General features: G+C 41.3%; 1 protein-coding gene and 1 long non-coding RNA gene across 4 annotated transcripts in view; one reads left to right on the forward strand and one right to left on the reverse strand.

Annotated features, from left to right (window-relative positions):
- LOC115584070 (potassium voltage-gated channel subfamily B member 1-like) overlaps nt 1-16608 on the reverse strand; it is a 40526-nt gene that overhangs the window by 18700 nt on the left and 5218 nt on the right. The window lies entirely within an intron of this gene.
- LOC115584071 (uncharacterized) lies at nt 7197-7614 on the forward strand. Its single transcript, XR_003984480.1, has 2 exons — nt 7197-7274; nt 7379-7614. It is a non-coding gene; the product is annotated as an uncharacterized LOC115584071 (long non-coding RNA).

A 16608-nucleotide genomic window follows, 5' to 3' on the forward strand; every position in this document is an offset into this window, starting at 1 on the left:
GTCCGCCAAATGAAATGAAATGAATCTGATTAAAATTGTCTTCTCCAAAACTACATCATGCACCTTTTAAGTAGCCTAATTAATTCATCTATATTCTTAAGTTGCACTGATTTGAAAAAATGTGTTATTTACACATCTGTTCAGAATGCTATATACCAATTTACCAAATCTCTTCCCCTTTGTTCACACTGATCTTTCACAACAAGAACTGCCAAGTATCTCTGTAATCACTTTTTGGCATTAGATTCTGAGAGCTGCAGATCAAACTAAGATTAAAAACTAAATCCTTAGAGATTTGGCAACACTGTTGTTGGCATTATCTACAGAGCTAAGGGTTCAAGGGGAAAGCCCCTGGCATTTCCGTTTAATACTGATTTTGAGCTGGGCAGAGGGTTGATGAAGAGGCTCTAATGAGCAGCATCCTCGGCGCATTTTCTCAAAGCTCTCCCCGGCTGCAAACACACTGTGCTAACCACAGCAGGAACTGAATTACATAATATAATCAAATAACTTGGAAATGCTGTCTTCATCACCAATTTTAAATGGAAAAGACAGAGGATATCTGTCATTTGTGTGTCTCAATTCAGGGTCTGCATCCTTCGGAGGCCACATTTGAAGGCCAATTGCGTCACAACACTGCGCAAAGGCTGTCCCAATTTGAAGGCTCTTCCAAATGCAGCCCACAAATGCGGCCTTCTTTTCCCTCTTTTTGGAGGATGCACCGCTACTATCCTTTGTGGCCTCACATATCCCAAGATTCTTTGCGCGCCCGAAAAAGAAAAAAAGAAAGGGAGAAAATGGTGACATTGGCGTAGACGGTCACTTTCACGGGCCTGGGCGGCAGAAATCGTGACGTTAGGGTAAAACATCTGGTGACCCAACCAGGAAATGCTCCAAAGGCTAGACCGTCCCATTTAACAACAGTTGACGCGGTTAACTCCGAATGACTTGCCTTGAAAGACTTCAAAGGCCGGGTCCTTTGAAGGATGCAGACCTTGAATTGAGACACAGCAAATGTTAATCAAAAGTCCTATTTACATAACATGCAACGCAAACTAGCTTCTACTATAGGTATAATATATGTATTACTATAGGCTATAGTTGCTACATGACAGTAGTATCCATTATGAGGCAAACTTGGATCTCTCCACATGTGAATTTAATGAGTTTGGAGGATGGCAGCTTTTGTTTTTTCTTTCGCCTCCAACGCTAAAAACATGACAGCAGAAGTTGAAGGGAGGAATTAAATAGATGGCTAAATGGCTAAATAGATTGGCCTACCAAATAATTAGGGTGCATTTAAAAATCCTATCAGACACTCTACTCTAAAATAAGCATGGCTGTTCAAAAAGAAGACTATACTCTTTCTGTAGGAATTAATGAACAGGTCACTTTGTGTGGTTACATGTTATGTAAAAAAAAAGGCTCTGTTCTTGACTTGTTGTTGAAACTTTGATTCCCTTTCACGAGAGTTTGGGCTAACGTTACTGGCTCTACAGTACATACGAACATAGTCCAAAAAGTATTTTCCCTTGTGACATTAAAAGTGAAGAGCTAGCAAAAACGTAAGCTAAGCAGTCAAATAGCCTAACATTAAAACCAACGTATTTTTCGTTGTAAATAATACTAGCACTGTTCATGCTTCTGTGGTACAAGAACAACGTTTCTTTCTTTATTTCCACGTCTTATAACCGACATGCTAGCCTGGGACCTGTTAGCTTAGCCTCCTCTTTTTAACACTACATAGGTATCCATCAATTTCAAGAACTCCAGAAGGAATTCTTGTTTTAAAACTTTACAAATGAGCCAGCTGGGGATGGCTTTTTCAACCAGTTCATCAAGCTAATGTTTGCTAAACTAGCTAGCTGACTACAACGGATAAATTATGTTATGATAGCAAACAGCTGTCTTATCCTATAAAGTCAATGGTTGCTAGGTAGAAATTAGATAAATTCTTTTGTCTACCACCGTTGAAGAATTTCAAGCATGAATATGCCATGCAAGAAAGGAAAGCTTGACAGCTGTAACAGTAAGTCGAGGGCAGGGCTTAGCGTGCATCAATTAATCAATCACTTCTTCCACCCATAAGCTAGCGAATGTAACTGTTCTTTGTCTCACTGTGCTGAGCTTCGGCCGTTCACACGCTCGCACACTGAGACTCTCCAAACTGTCCCAGCTGAGTTTATGTTTCTGTTCTCAGAGAGCTGCATCTGGAACCACGACTGTGTTCATGTAACATCGGAGGAGTCAGGTTTCCCCAAGATCGCTAACCCTTTCAATTTACATCAAGCTGCTCAGTTTACACACGACCCATCGACTCGCAGCCTCTCCTCTCATGGGAGAAGGAGCTTGCCTGACGCGGTTTGAGAGATCGGCGTCATGGACAGGATGAGGCGTCCAGCGAGCTGTGAATTTCCAACAATTATGAGCTTAAACTGGCAGCTCTAGATGCATATCGCGCGACCGTGTCGACTCAAAGTGGAAAGGGAAAGAAAGTGAGGAACACGTGGGAGAAGAATATAATGCATAGGAGCGGCAGTCAGTGTGTTGATAATATCATTAACATTTCTAGCGAGTAACAGACCCACGAACCGGATGTTATTTTGCGTTGCTCACCTTTCATGATTACTTAACCTCGACCTGCGACCTACATCCTCTTCTCCCCTGTGTTGCCCACCCAAGACCAACACGCCTTCATGTCTCCATGGCCTATATCTCGCACCAGACAGCAGTAAGGTGATGTGCTTGTGGCTGGTGTCTGGTAGGCGGAGGAAGGAGTGAGAGAAATGAGAGCAGCGAGTAGGCTGAGGCTGAGACTGGGGAGAACAGGCACTCCTGGGACTGCTGCCTGGAGATTAGTGGGATATAGTGATTGAAACTCACACAATCCACCCACTCTGCACTGCCAGACTATCAGCTACACTGGTTCTTACTGTAACGCAGTGCGGTATGCTATGGACAGATGTGTGTGTGGGACCTTTGTGAGGTCCTTTTTAATGAGGGATACCTGCATGTGTCAATCATTTGATGTGCTGGGTGGCCACAGGGTCTCAGGTAAGCTACCTGAGGATGTGCGCCTGAGGGACTGCCTCTGTGGTGTCATCCTGGCAAACACAGAGTCAAGCACGACTAAGGTGATCTCCTGAGTCTTGTATGGCTCGTCTACGGCACACTGAATCAAATTACAACAAATGAGCACTAGTCTCTTCTCAGTCAGCACACCACAGGAGTCTCACATAATTACATCAATATTAGCATACAAATGCCACAAGGATGTGGCCTTTGATCCTGTCTCACATCACCATATGTTCACACATATTTTAAACTGACTTTCTCTCCTCTCACTTGTTCGTCTCTGTGTCGCTGTATGGGTTGTCTGACAGGCCCGGCGGTGCATCTGTTGTCCCATTTGCGTCCCTCGATGACGACTTACAGTAAACTCTGCCTCCTGACAGATGAAATGCACAGCTGATTGGCATAAGAACCCAGGCGTGCTCTACTAACATCTCCGCAGCAGACTCGTCTTTTTTTAAAAGACACAGAAAGTATGTCCTTATATTCAGTTTTAAATAGAAGCAAAATCGGCTGCAATTCTTTCAGTGCGTTGACCTAGAAAAGCTTTTCTCTTCCACGTCACATCTCTCTCTCTCTCTCTCTCTCTCTCTCTCTCTCACTTGCACTCCCTCAGACAAGACGAATGATAAACACACACACCCACATACAGTATGTGCTACTGTAAACACACTGCAGACAAACAGTCATGCAATGCAGTCTTTCATGCAGACAGGTGTTGTAATGTGTCTGTGCATCTCTATTTTTAAGTAACAGATCTTAAGCCATGTCGGGAATTTATGATTTAGAAAAATAATTCAGCACATGAAGAGCCTATTATTCGTTTTACTCTCATCTAATACCTGGCGTTACCTCCTGAGAGGTCTGAGTGCACAGCGGCAGTGCCTCTGCTGCTCTGAAACCTCCTCTTACTGTCTGCTCTTTGGCTCTTCAGCTGGCTTTCTGTGGAAAATCGTTTCCGGGCTCGGAGATTCTTCAGAGGTCTGTTTGTTCTGTGCTATCAAGTGCAACCATTAGGTACCAATTACAGCAACCTATTAGGTAACAAGTACAAACAATCTCCATCTCTAATCCTTGAATTAGAAATGGAGGACATCATTGGTTAATCCTTAGTTAAAATAGTAAAACATTTTAAGGAAGTAAGGTTATTTGCTTTTATGCAGAGAGTTAGATGAGAAGAGCAATAACACTAAAAGCTGTCCATTAAATATTGAGCTCGCTCCAGCATGTTATAGTAGCTTAGCATTAACACTGAAAAACAGGGGAAAGTAACTACTTTGGCTCTGTCCAAAGGTAAGAAAATCCCCCTATCAATGAGAGTTTGGCAGATTTGACATTTTTCAAAACTAGTTTGATACAAGGTCTTTGACTGGACAGTTATACCGAATGTCATTGTCAATTTCCAGGATGTGCGCCTGAGGGACTGCCTCTGTGGTGTCATCCTGGCAAACACAGAGTCAAGCACGACTAAGGTGATCTCCTGAGTCTCGTATGGCTCATCTACGGCACCACTGAATCAAATTACAACAAATGAGCATTAGTCTCTTCTACACTAATGTCATTTAGTGTCCTAAGAGAGTCCTTAACGTATCGTCTTATAAAGTTTAACATCAAAATAATGTGTGAAGTGTTGTGGCACTATGTGCACAACTCTCACTTTGATCACATCATAACAAGACATAAGCACCGCACCACCTCTGGAGTTGAGCTAATTGACTTTCCTGGGAGGTCCTGCTCACTACTCACATGCTGCTAGTTCTCTCCACCTAATGCTACACCTGACAAATGCCAGTTCAGTTGGTTGCCACAAAATCAAACCAGTAGCATGCACACAGTGGTGTGGTGGTGTGGTGTCGTTTTCTCATCTAACTCTTAACAAGAAAGTGATTCGATATATTTACCAACATATTAAAAGGGGTTCTGAGTCAAAATTTGACGGAATGTACGTGTATTAATACATTTTTATTGGTCGTACGTGAGTGGATTGAGTGGATCCTGACTGTGGATTTCTTCGTGAAGGACTCGGGTTGGATTTTCCACAATAGCACTGAGTGCCTCACGCACAAGAACCTTCTGACCACTGTTCATCACCACCGACACCAATCACACTCACTCCCTCTGTCTGTCTGTCTCGCTCTGTCTGAAAGAACACCTCTCCGGTACCCTGTGATGAATCAGGAACATACTTGCGAGTCTGACAGTCTGCTGTTGGGAAATTAGAAGACTGCCAAACAATTTGATGTAGTCCAATAAAAGGGTTCCAGCCCGTCACAAACAATCAACGAAATTACAACATCAATGTGTCTATTTAAGGATATATATGTGTGTGTGAGTGCTTCGTAGGGAGAATGAGTGGGAGAATTACAGGCTGAGAAGAAAACGTGTTTGGAAGAAGGCCAGAGGAAGGGGATGGGAAAATGTGCGTGCATGTGTGTTTTTGCATGTGAATGTGTGTGTGACAGAGTATTTATTTATAGAAGTCCCTTGGGATAGAAGTGCCATTACAGCGCTAAGGTAGAAAATCTGGTGGGGCTGTGCTAGATGTCACAGTGAGGTGGCTTCATCCCTCCTCGAGAGCTGTGGCTCATTAGGATGATATTAACAACCACACCTCTTCTGCCTTGTCCTTCTACGTCTCTTTGCGCAAACACCGGTTAAGAGACGCCACAACAAGCTCTCCCTCTCTGGCAGTTTCCACTTCACTCTGTGCTGTAATTCATGCTGGGGTTGTTGGTAAAGAAAAACAAACTCTATGTCCAGGTTTGTGCTGCTTGTTGTCATTATTGATTGCCTTTGTTTTTAATCGGTAATTCTGTTCCATAAGAATGAAGGAGAGTGGGCGGACAAATTGATCCAGGAATCAAACTGAACTCCCCGTGACTGTTCCTCTCTCAGTGGATGGTTCTGCTAAGAGGCCGACCCATCCCTGACGCAACAGCTGCTCTTTTTTTTTTTTTTCGGTCCACACGGATGAGCGAGAAGGTGAGGAGATCAAAACGAAGCAAAGGAAACATCTTATCTCCCTGTGCGGGGAAATCATTAAAGGTGGTGACTTCGGGGATAAAAACCTGTCACCTCACACCCACTCACCCTGACCTCAAGAAAGCTGCATTATATCTCCAGAAACCACAGCGGGACTCTCCTCAGGAACCTTACATCACAGGCTCTCTCTGTGTGTGTGTGTGGGGGGGTGCTTGAAGATCTCGACCTCCTCACACCTTTCAGAGGAGCAGCTGTGAAGTGTGTTTTCAAATGTGCACCGAGTAGATTCAATGCTTTCTTCTTTAAATGCAAAGGGGCACACAGCTCCACTCTGTATTTCGAGCTGCGAAATGAAGAAGTGGAGGCAGCCGGCGTGATATAAACAGAGCTCCCATGTTTGCTTTTCGTCTCTCACTCTATTTGTTAAAGAGCAGAAGCTATTGAGTGAGACATTTCTGGAGAACAATGGGTATCTCTCTCACCCATCTGCCTCCTCTCCTGCTGACATTTTCCCTCAGCCACATAACCTTTTCCTAAACCCTCATATACAAATTGCTTTTGTGTTGGGTTGATAGACTCAAAAAGGGAAATGTTAAAAAAACAGTCCGCTCTGTTTACTGTACCGATGCACCTAAACTTGTCAGCAACATCATTAAACCGATGCAAGGTGATCCGGTCGCTGCAGCCGTAACCCGAAGCTTTATTTAATCCAGCCTGTCGAGCATGGTAGACGGGATGCTTCACAGTGAGAGACTGCAGGTTGTGTTAATTGAATCCTGTTGTTGACTGTTCGTCCATGTGAGCTTTCAGGTGTTGGGTTATGTATCAAGTTTAGGTTTAATTACTGTTAGTCAGTCTGGCAGCCTCCTTGTGCCTCTGGCTGCTGGTGTTTAAATGCTGTCTCTGCATACGGAACAGTACAATCCAATTATGGAACCTGACCAAAGTGGAACAATTTCATTTACCGACATTTATGTTGCCCATACAAATATGTATGTTTATGTACATAAATAACATATTTTGACCTATATAAATATGTATACATACAATGTTATGTATCTGTATAAATGTGTATGTATGCACTGAGTGTTATGTGCATGTATGCTAAAAACAAATTACCATGTTATAGCAGGTTTGAGTTTCTTGTCGTGAGATATCGGACAGAGAGAGATGAACTTCCAGACCATGCTCCTTATTTTCACCAAAGCTTATCTTTACAGGTGCAATACATAAGATTTTTCGCTGAAAACATTTGAAAATTAACTTAAGTTAATGACAGAATGTGACGGATTAACAGTGTCGACATTATGACGTCTATGTTTAGTGTTGCAGAGACTCCTGCTGAAGTAAACATGCTAACCTGCCAGCCACAGCCCATCCTGGTTAAAAGCTCCTGTGAAAAGTGTCATCACCAACGTTCCCTCGGTGCTCTGAGCTCCCACTTTGGATTGCTTGCTGCACGGCTAACTGAGCAAACATATCGATGTCTGCTGCAGTCAGCAATCGCTCTGGTGATTTCCTCTCTATCGGTTGTTTTTAAAAAGACTTTAAAGAAATCTATCTTTGTGTCTCTGTGTCTCTTTCTTTTAACACCGTGTGATTGACTTCACCATAATCTATAAGAAACATTGTGAGGAACATCAACACTTGTTACACCATAACAGACAGGTATCATTTTTGGTCACTGAGAACACATTTAAACAAAGTTTACTTTGACTTATTGCATCAAAGTATGCTGAGAAACTCCACCCACCAACCCACCCATCCCATTATAATTTACATAATTTAAATATCTGTACAGAATTTATTATGGGCATTTCATATACGTTTTAAACCTGAATCTTGGCAATATATATTGTTAACATGTATGGTTGAAGCATATAATACTATGTAAAAATTCAACATATCCTCCTGACTACCAGGAAAAAAAATATTGTCCAATCACATTTTTTTTAAATTCCCCAATCTTTGTAAGGATAATTAGAATACTGAAAACATTTTCTTTGAAAAAAAAGCTTTTATTTTTGCGATATCATATGTCCATGTTACGACCCTCTAGTAACAGTCCACTACAGTGGACATTGGAATGCCATACATGTGAAACTGAACCTTGATGGCAACCAAGGTGCTTCTGAGAATGACTCCCTTTCTTTTCATTTGAAAAAACAGAACAAAGTAGAGGAAATAACTACAAATGTCCACTACAAAGGACATTTTTAAACACTTAAATACTATGCTAAAATACAGTTACAAAATTCAGACAATGTTTTAATGTGTTGTTGGGAGACTTATATAAAATATGCCAACAACATTTCAAGCCAAAATTTGCTCAATAAAAAGTATTATGTGCTTACTTTTCCTCTTCCCATAAAATGTGCTTGCCATTTTCCTTAATGACGAAGAGAAAGGTACCAAAGCCCCACCCCTTCACATTTGGTATCATTGAAAAGCCCTAAATGTCATCTGTAGATAGCAAAAGGAGTTAATTTAGTAGTATAAAGTGGGTGGGAGATATTCAGGTTTAGAAATGTCCTCCACAGAGGACAAATTTGAACTACTGGTAGTCAGGAGGATACAGACATGTTCCATGTATGTTATGAACTTATACCAGAGGATGTATGTATGTAATAATCATAAATTGCCTCATAGGTAACAGATAGCCGCTGTCTCTCCTGGTAAAGGGACATATATGGGTCAGAGTGCTTGTTTTGGTATTCTTCATTTAACACTTACACAAGCTGCCAAAGAACACAGTATTTTCCACTTTATTTACTGTGCAAACAGAGACAAACAACAATAAGTCAATGGACCTAAAAAGAACAAACAGGCTTATTTGAATATTTGCGCTGAACCTTATCCACCTGTCCCGTCTCAAATAGAAATCCTACGGGAGACAACCATTATTCAAAATAAGCCCTAACCCTATTTTTAAACTATCACTGTGGAATAGTAATCGCAGGGTGCAGTTGTATTTTCTTTCCCTGAGAATAAACCAGTCAGAAAATAGCCTTTTGGGGAAACTCTATGCAGGACAGCAGCACCGTTCTCTGAAAGACAATTCCTCCAGTGTACCTTGCATTGCAAATTAAAGCAAGGCAATCTTTCCTCTCAGCCTCAGCCTCCTCTTCCTCTAAATACGGCTGAGCTTTCTCCCTCAACCATCTCAAATGACTGGAGGACATTATGCCTGAGGAGCTCTAGCTTGAAGTGCATGCAAGGCCTAAGCTGGAAAAAAAGGCATTGAGCTTTGGCACTGTAGCCAAACAAAAGGACTAAGCTCTAAACTTCCTCAGGGTCTTGACACCTGAGTGACCCTGGATGAGGTGCACATGACGAAAGAGGCTGTTTAAAAATGCAAGAGCCATCTTTATGTTCTTCTGGAACCTGTCGATGACAAGTAGGGTAAAGCACATGTAGCACTTGAGTTTGGGTGGGAAGCCAAAAGAGCGATACCACGAGCGGTGTCAGTTAAAGGAGGAATCTGTGAAAGCTCAGAGATGGATTACAGGCTCCACCGAAAGTAAATCTGCTGTCAGAAAATGTATTGGACTGACTACAGAATTTCATTGCATTATTCAGTCATGCCAGTCATTCCTGTACGGGCGGCTGAAAACTGACCTTTTCAGTCTCAGCCTGCCGAGTGAGCGATGAAAACCTCGGTGCAGTTTGCAACTGTAGCTTAAGAAGTAGCTTTAGCACACATTGGCTTTGGGTTCTAACGTCTAACTCTCTGGAAACTTGTGTTCTGGTCTGCGTTGACCACCCGGCCCCACACCACTCTACAGTACATCTTCTTGAGTGATGTTCTCTCGCTGACAGGCCCGTCTGAATAATGAATGAAGGTCTGCAGCAAAGTAGTCATGGCTCTGTCTTCTCGCGATTGACATCTCACCTTTGTAAATGTCAGTGTCTGTGAGGAGCTCCGCACCCACGAACCCAGCTGCACCAATATGTGAGGAATGTAAGGAAAGTCAGATAAGGCATTGTCCTGAAAAAGAAGCATGGATTTTGTCGGCCTGTCAGACAGAGATACTATGCAGTGGGAGTCTGTGTGTGCAAGTGGAGCATACAGTGTTGCCCCAGCTGGCTTGTGTGATAAGCTAATGTAGCGTACAAGATCACCTCTCTCCATGGAAACTGCAGGGCAAAGGAGGGGCTTCAGTTGAGCCACCTCTTCCTGAAACCATATGCTCCAAACTGCAACTAGTTAAGAGCAATCTCCCTCTCAATGCACAGTCAGATCATGACATCTCAAATACTCTAAAAACTACCATGCTGACAACGAGCTGAAACCAACTTTAGGATTTACAAATACCAAAGTCTACCTTTTAAAATTACATCAAAGTGTTTCCATGAAAAATCTTAAACCCTTGTTTGGTGACTGGGGGTTATCATTGTGAGAAATAAGGCTGTCGGTACCTCTCTGGCGTCATATCTGGAGACAGATATAGAAGCAACTGAAGTCCACATTTGGACACAGTGGTGGTGGCTGGTTGGGCAAAACAAAGGATCTCTAAACCTAACCAAGTAGTTTTCATGCCTTATCCTAACCGAAGTCTCACTGTTTCACAAAGTTTACAGTCCAAAACTCATACTATGTAAAAGTCTAACAACGATGCACATGTATAAATGACAATAATTACAATGTCATCGATTGAAACTTCAGGGGCCACTGACTAAAACTGTTATATTTCATGAGTTGAGAGTGAGCACATGTTGCCCTTCACACTATTACTTTTTTTTTTTTATTGATATTTAGCAAATGGCAAAGCAACATTGGGATTTGTTTGGAGTAGTTATGCTTACCACTTGATGAATGCAAGCACAATATTTTCACTCTTTTAGCTCTGTTTTCGGTCTCCACCAACTATAGAGTGAAAACTCTGACTCTTGTTCATCAGCTAGACTTACAGTCTAAAAACGACCATGTTGACCACATGCTGATACCAATTAAATGATTTAAAAATCTCCGATAAATGTAAGTTACATAAAAGAGTTTCCAAAAAAATCCATGAGCCACTGTTCAGCCACACAGGGGGAAAGGAAACTCTGTATAGACAGCATGGGCATAGGTCATTATGGCATGATAATCAAACATGCAAGAGGTCCGGCAGGAGAGGAGAGGAGCTGGCAGGCGAAGTAATCAGTGTGTCCATGCTGGTAACACAACACCTCCATCAATGTAGGAAGTCATTTATAGACCAGAGGAACAGACCACTGTTGCCAAAATGGTGATGAATGGTAATTTCTAAGAAGTTCTTAAAAAGGAAAATTCCATCAACATACTCCTTTAAGATCTCAATGTACTGGAGTCAGAACAGTTTTCAGTACGAGCTCAATGAAAAAGCTAAAGAGTTTAAAAGTCTATTTATCAATTGAGGCTCTGATCACAACACAAGTTTTGACGTCTTGAGGAAATAATTTTGGCTTAGCATATAAGATGCATGTCGAAAACACTCCAGCCGATACAAACGATTTAATCCTTGTCTCTGCAGTTCACAGCAAGGCTGATTTTCTGAATCAATTAGTGTCCGCTCTGGTGGTATGAGTTACTCCCCGAGTTGAAATTCCCATTTGCGTACGCTGATCAAACAGCATCAAAGGCTTGTTTTAAATCAATAATGCTAATTTCTCTCGGATGAGCACTTAATTAGAATCTGTGTGGCTGTGACAGCATTTGGACAATCCTTGTATGGTGCCCAAAAATGAAACAGATCAAAGATGATAAGAAGCTCAGCAAGGTAACCAAACAGGAAGTCATGGTCGCAATTTGATATTCCAACTAAAGACTTCCAACCTGTTACCTTTACATCTGTGGCTGCAGGTGGTGTCAACAGGCAAGAGTACAAAAAGCTGTGCAAACTGGTGATATTAGTATAAGGCTGTATCTGTCCAACCTGATGGTCTGAATAAATGTAACAAACTTAACGTTTCTTTATGTTCAGTTTTAAATTTTATGTTTTGACCGTCAAGGTTTTGGTGTATGCTTTCATGATTTCCTGTTTTATCTTGTAGATTTATATCCTTGTGTGTCATGTTTTACTTTCCACTTCCTGTACATGTTTTTGGCACACTGGTCAGTTTTTCTGTTTTGTTCCCGCTGTCAGTGTTTCCTTCTCATGTGTTTTAGTAAATCCTGCCTGTGTTCCCCAAACTTCATCCTGGTTTTTTATGTCATTTAGTTTTGTATTTCACTTTTTGGATTTGCCTGCCTTTGATGTTTGCTTACAACAGGAATATGAGTAAAGCTATTGTCTCTCTGCATTTAGATGACTAAGATAAACATATTTATAGAGTTCCTCCTATCTTTAATTAGAATTCATGCAATAATGAGTGCTTAAATGCAGATTAGGTTGCTTGGACTTGAATGGTGAGAGGAGGGAGTATAAAAGAAGAAAACAAACATAGAGATGAGATGATAAGAGAGCTAAAAAAAAAAAAAGGAACAGAGAGACTTGGTTCAATCTGTGAGAAAACAGTTCTTGTGACTGTGTGTGCCCACAAGGAGATATACTGTAAGCCACTGCAATCAGTCTGACAGCTGGGAAACTGTGTGTGCCATTGATTTATGGATATTCAAAGCTCGCCTAAGCACAGCAGAAGAGTTGCCGTCACCCAGCAACATCCCTTGAAAACAAATCATAAAATAACACTCTGTTGGATAGTCCTGTGTCTGGCTAATAGCCGGCATACACACACGATTACTGTAAGAGAAAGGTGGGCAGGGAGGAGGAGGAGACAGAAACGCAAAGAGACAGAGGAAACTTTTGGCTCCATTACTCAGAGCCCCTGCTGAAAATAACAATAGAGACCATAAAATCAGAGTGACTGTACTGCTGCAACTCCTCTGGTCCTAGTGCACAGAGCCGGAGGTCAGCATGAGTGACTGCACTCCCTCGTGCGGAGCTATCAGCGGGCAGGGGTCCGTGGGAAATCAAACGTCTTGGTCCCTCTCTAATGGCTGGTCAGGGTGCGCCCTCACTCACCCCAGCTTGCCTCGCATCCTAATGTGTTTGCCATCGATTTCCTCCCATTCTCACGAAAAGTCGTCTGGTTGGCAGTATGGAATGAACAAAAAAACCCCAAAAAACAGCGGATATCTGCACCCTGACACAGAGCCATGTTCTGGACACAAAGACTGCTCTAAGACTTCACAAACAACAAGGCAAAGTGCTTACAGTGAAGCCAATCGGGCATATCAGATGTGCAGTAAAAAAGTACAGCTAACCGCCTCTAGTCATGGCTGTCTCCAGCTCGCTGAGAGCAGAAGCTTCCATGCAATTAGTTGAAACAGCCTCTGCCAAGGCAAAAGACCTAAGTGTCAGTTTTTATAGTTCAGTATCCTGTTCTGGACCGAAGCTCTCAGTGGGTGGAGAGCGCTGCGAGGCTTTTAGGAGACGGGAATTCAAATTCCCAGAGTGTAGAGGGGTCAAAAAAGTCTCTCAAGTCAAAGCTGTGTGTGTCAAGATTGTTTTTAATACTCTGTAAAACTTTACAGGAGATAAAGAATCAGAAGTGGCTCCTGTTCAGTTTAGAACTTAGCATTTCGCTCAGTCAGCTCACCATTAATTTGAGTGAACACTTATCTACTGAACATTCATAAGCCCTGTAGTTGACTTTACAACATTAATCTTTCAGTGCAGCACTTCCATATCTCTCAGCATCCTGATGCCTAATGCCTGGAATGAATTATCAATCGTATTCATTATTTGTATGTGTAATTATCTCTGTTGCAATTCTTTGAAAGTTGTATCTCGTTGTTGTGTGTAAGTTGCTCTAAATCAAGTCAGTTATAACTTTCTCGTCTTTTCATGCTCTGACATGTTGCTTTTACTTACATTGTTAAAACATTGTTGACCTCCATCGCCCCCATGATTACTAATAAGTGAATCTCTGTCTGGACCCAGACGCAATCCTATCGGAACCTGGATCTACATTTTGAAACAGCTTTTCTAGCCTTTTCCAGGAAACTCCAAAACAAATTGCACATGTTACAAATCACCTACGTGACCTCACTCAGCTGATTGAATCTGCGCATTGCATTAAGCAGTGTAATTGTAATCGAGTCAGACCCACATATAAGAAAGGTGACTTGATATTATACTGCAGCATACCACTTTTATGAAACTAACCTTCATTCAAAGTGCCTCAAGTTCATTCATGTTTACTTGAAACTAGGTTTAAAATTCTACATGACATCACTTTTCTATATCTGAGCCCCGCCCTTTTCAAAACCAGAGGGAAAAGTACCAACAAAACCAAACAGGCAGAGAAATAAAGAGACAGGAATCATGAAATTAACCAAAACCATTTGTTCATGTATGACTCCATCACTCATTGTAATCAGAGTACACAACTATTACGGGTATTTGAATGAGGCCGCTTTCAGAGTTTACAGATCTAAAAGCTCTGATGCCAAACCCCTGGGAATGTGATTTATAGGGCGACTGTGATCCCTCTGAGACTGAGCTGCACCCCAGGGGGAATTGAGCAACAGAGGCATGCTGAGACATGCTGGATTACATAGGCTGGTTTCATTCCCAACACAGTACACTGTGTCCTCCCACCGGACCGCGCAAGAATTGACGACACGGTGCATTCAGCACATACTGTTTTGTATCAACAAGAGCTTATCTCCTATTGGTGAAATAATTAACTGCAGGTTTTCCTTGTGTTTCCAGGGCTCCATATTGTTATACTAAATAATTTAGTGGGCAGACCTTTTGTGGGAATGCAGACTCAAGTGGTTCCAAAACTATTCAGTAACACCTCAACACCCGCGAGAAGAAAGACTGGCTGCACACATGGTGTCCTTCGCTACTGCTTTGAAATGAAAAATGTGTACGATGCGTATTTCTGGGGAGGTTATAACTCCAAAAAGTTCCAGGATGAGTTGACATCTGGAGCTATAGATATTCCGGATCACACCTTCTCTCTCCGGCATTAGGTTGAGTGTTATTAATGCGCAATTAAAATTTCATCAGCACTGAAAAATAAATGAAGCGGAATATGTGTTTGGGAACAAACCATTTCACTGATGCGACTCTTCAATTGAGCCTCGGAAACAAGACTGCATTTAATGGCTGCCATTTAACCTCAATTTGACATTTTGTGTCTCATATGGAAAAACTAAACAATGAGGAAAAATGGCCTTATTTGTCAAACAACTTACCCTTCTCTACTCTTTCTTCCATTCAGAAGTTTCTGAACAAGAGCTCAAAGGAGAAGGATGTAAATTGTGTTTGTATTACTGTGTTTACTACGAGAAAACGGTCAAGCAGAATGACACACGGTTACAGTGAAGGAGAAACATAAACTAATGCTGAAATTATAATTATGTATGTAAGAACCTAGAGGCACTTCACGAGGCGGAAATTGTGCCTGTTATGATTTGTTTAAACCTTTAATGTTTAATCATTTTTACAAAATATTGCAGTGATGCAAAATTTCCACCAATTATTGTGCCACAGACCACATCGTGAGGCTATTATGACTTTGTAAACGCTGCGACTTCTTGATCAAGCCTCTTTACTGATGTCAGAGAGGAAATGGCCCTATTTGTTAAACACCTGCCACCTCTGCACTCTTTCTTCCTTTCAGAAGTTTCTGTGGGCCTCTTAGTGGTTACACACTGTAAAGTCTGAGCTTGTGTGTTAAGCTGAGGACAAGAACTTCCAAGGAAGGACATAAATTGTGTTCTTATTTCTGTGTTTGACTGAGTGAAGAAAGTCAAGCTGAATGCTCAGCCACAGTCATAAAGAACCTTGTGGCACATCATAAGGAGGACATTGAGCTGGTTAGGATTTTTTGTGGACAAACTGTTATGTAATGATTTTATTAAATATACACTAATGCAAACAGTATGCATTATTATGCTAATAAGATTCAGTATTGAACCCTGGGTAATTATTTCCATTTACGTTACAGTTTCTGTGGTAACCAGCACGGTGTAGTATCTTATTGCTTTTAAAAGTGAGGAATGATTCAAGTTATTAAGTTTTTAGAGGAAAGTGGAATAGGTCAAATTAAATGAGTTTTCTTATTTCTGATAAACAGACTCAAATGTCTCTCACATCAATGGATGCTGTATCTGTATCTGTGTCTGTATCAGCAGATATATCAGATATATTTTAGGGTAGAATGAGCAATATGAGACAAAAGAAAACATCTTTACCTTTTTGTCTATTACATTTGAGCGAATCTCTTCGATGAATTCTAAAACAGAACATTTCTACCCAATGTAGGTTTGAATAAGTTAAATTTTAGTTCCGTTATAGGATTTGATACCAAGGATTAATAACAACACATTTAGTCTAATATGAAAAACAAAGGATTCATGAGAATGCATTAGTATCATCAAAGGTGTACACAAGATGTTGTCATGCACGTGGAAATGAGAAAACTATGTAACATATACACCATCACAAAAACAGAGGGACAAAAATAGATATGTGAGGAACTCCATTATCGACTTACTAACCTGAGTTATTAGATGGAGTAAACCAGCTTTATGAATCTCAACCGATCCAACACAACGTGACATCTTTAATAAAT

Source organism: Sparus aurata, chromosome 6 (assembly GCF_900880675.1).
Source record: "Sparus aurata chromosome 6, fSpaAur1.1, whole genome shotgun sequence".
NCBI lineage: Eukaryota > Metazoa > Chordata > Actinopteri > Spariformes > Sparidae > Sparus > Sparus aurata.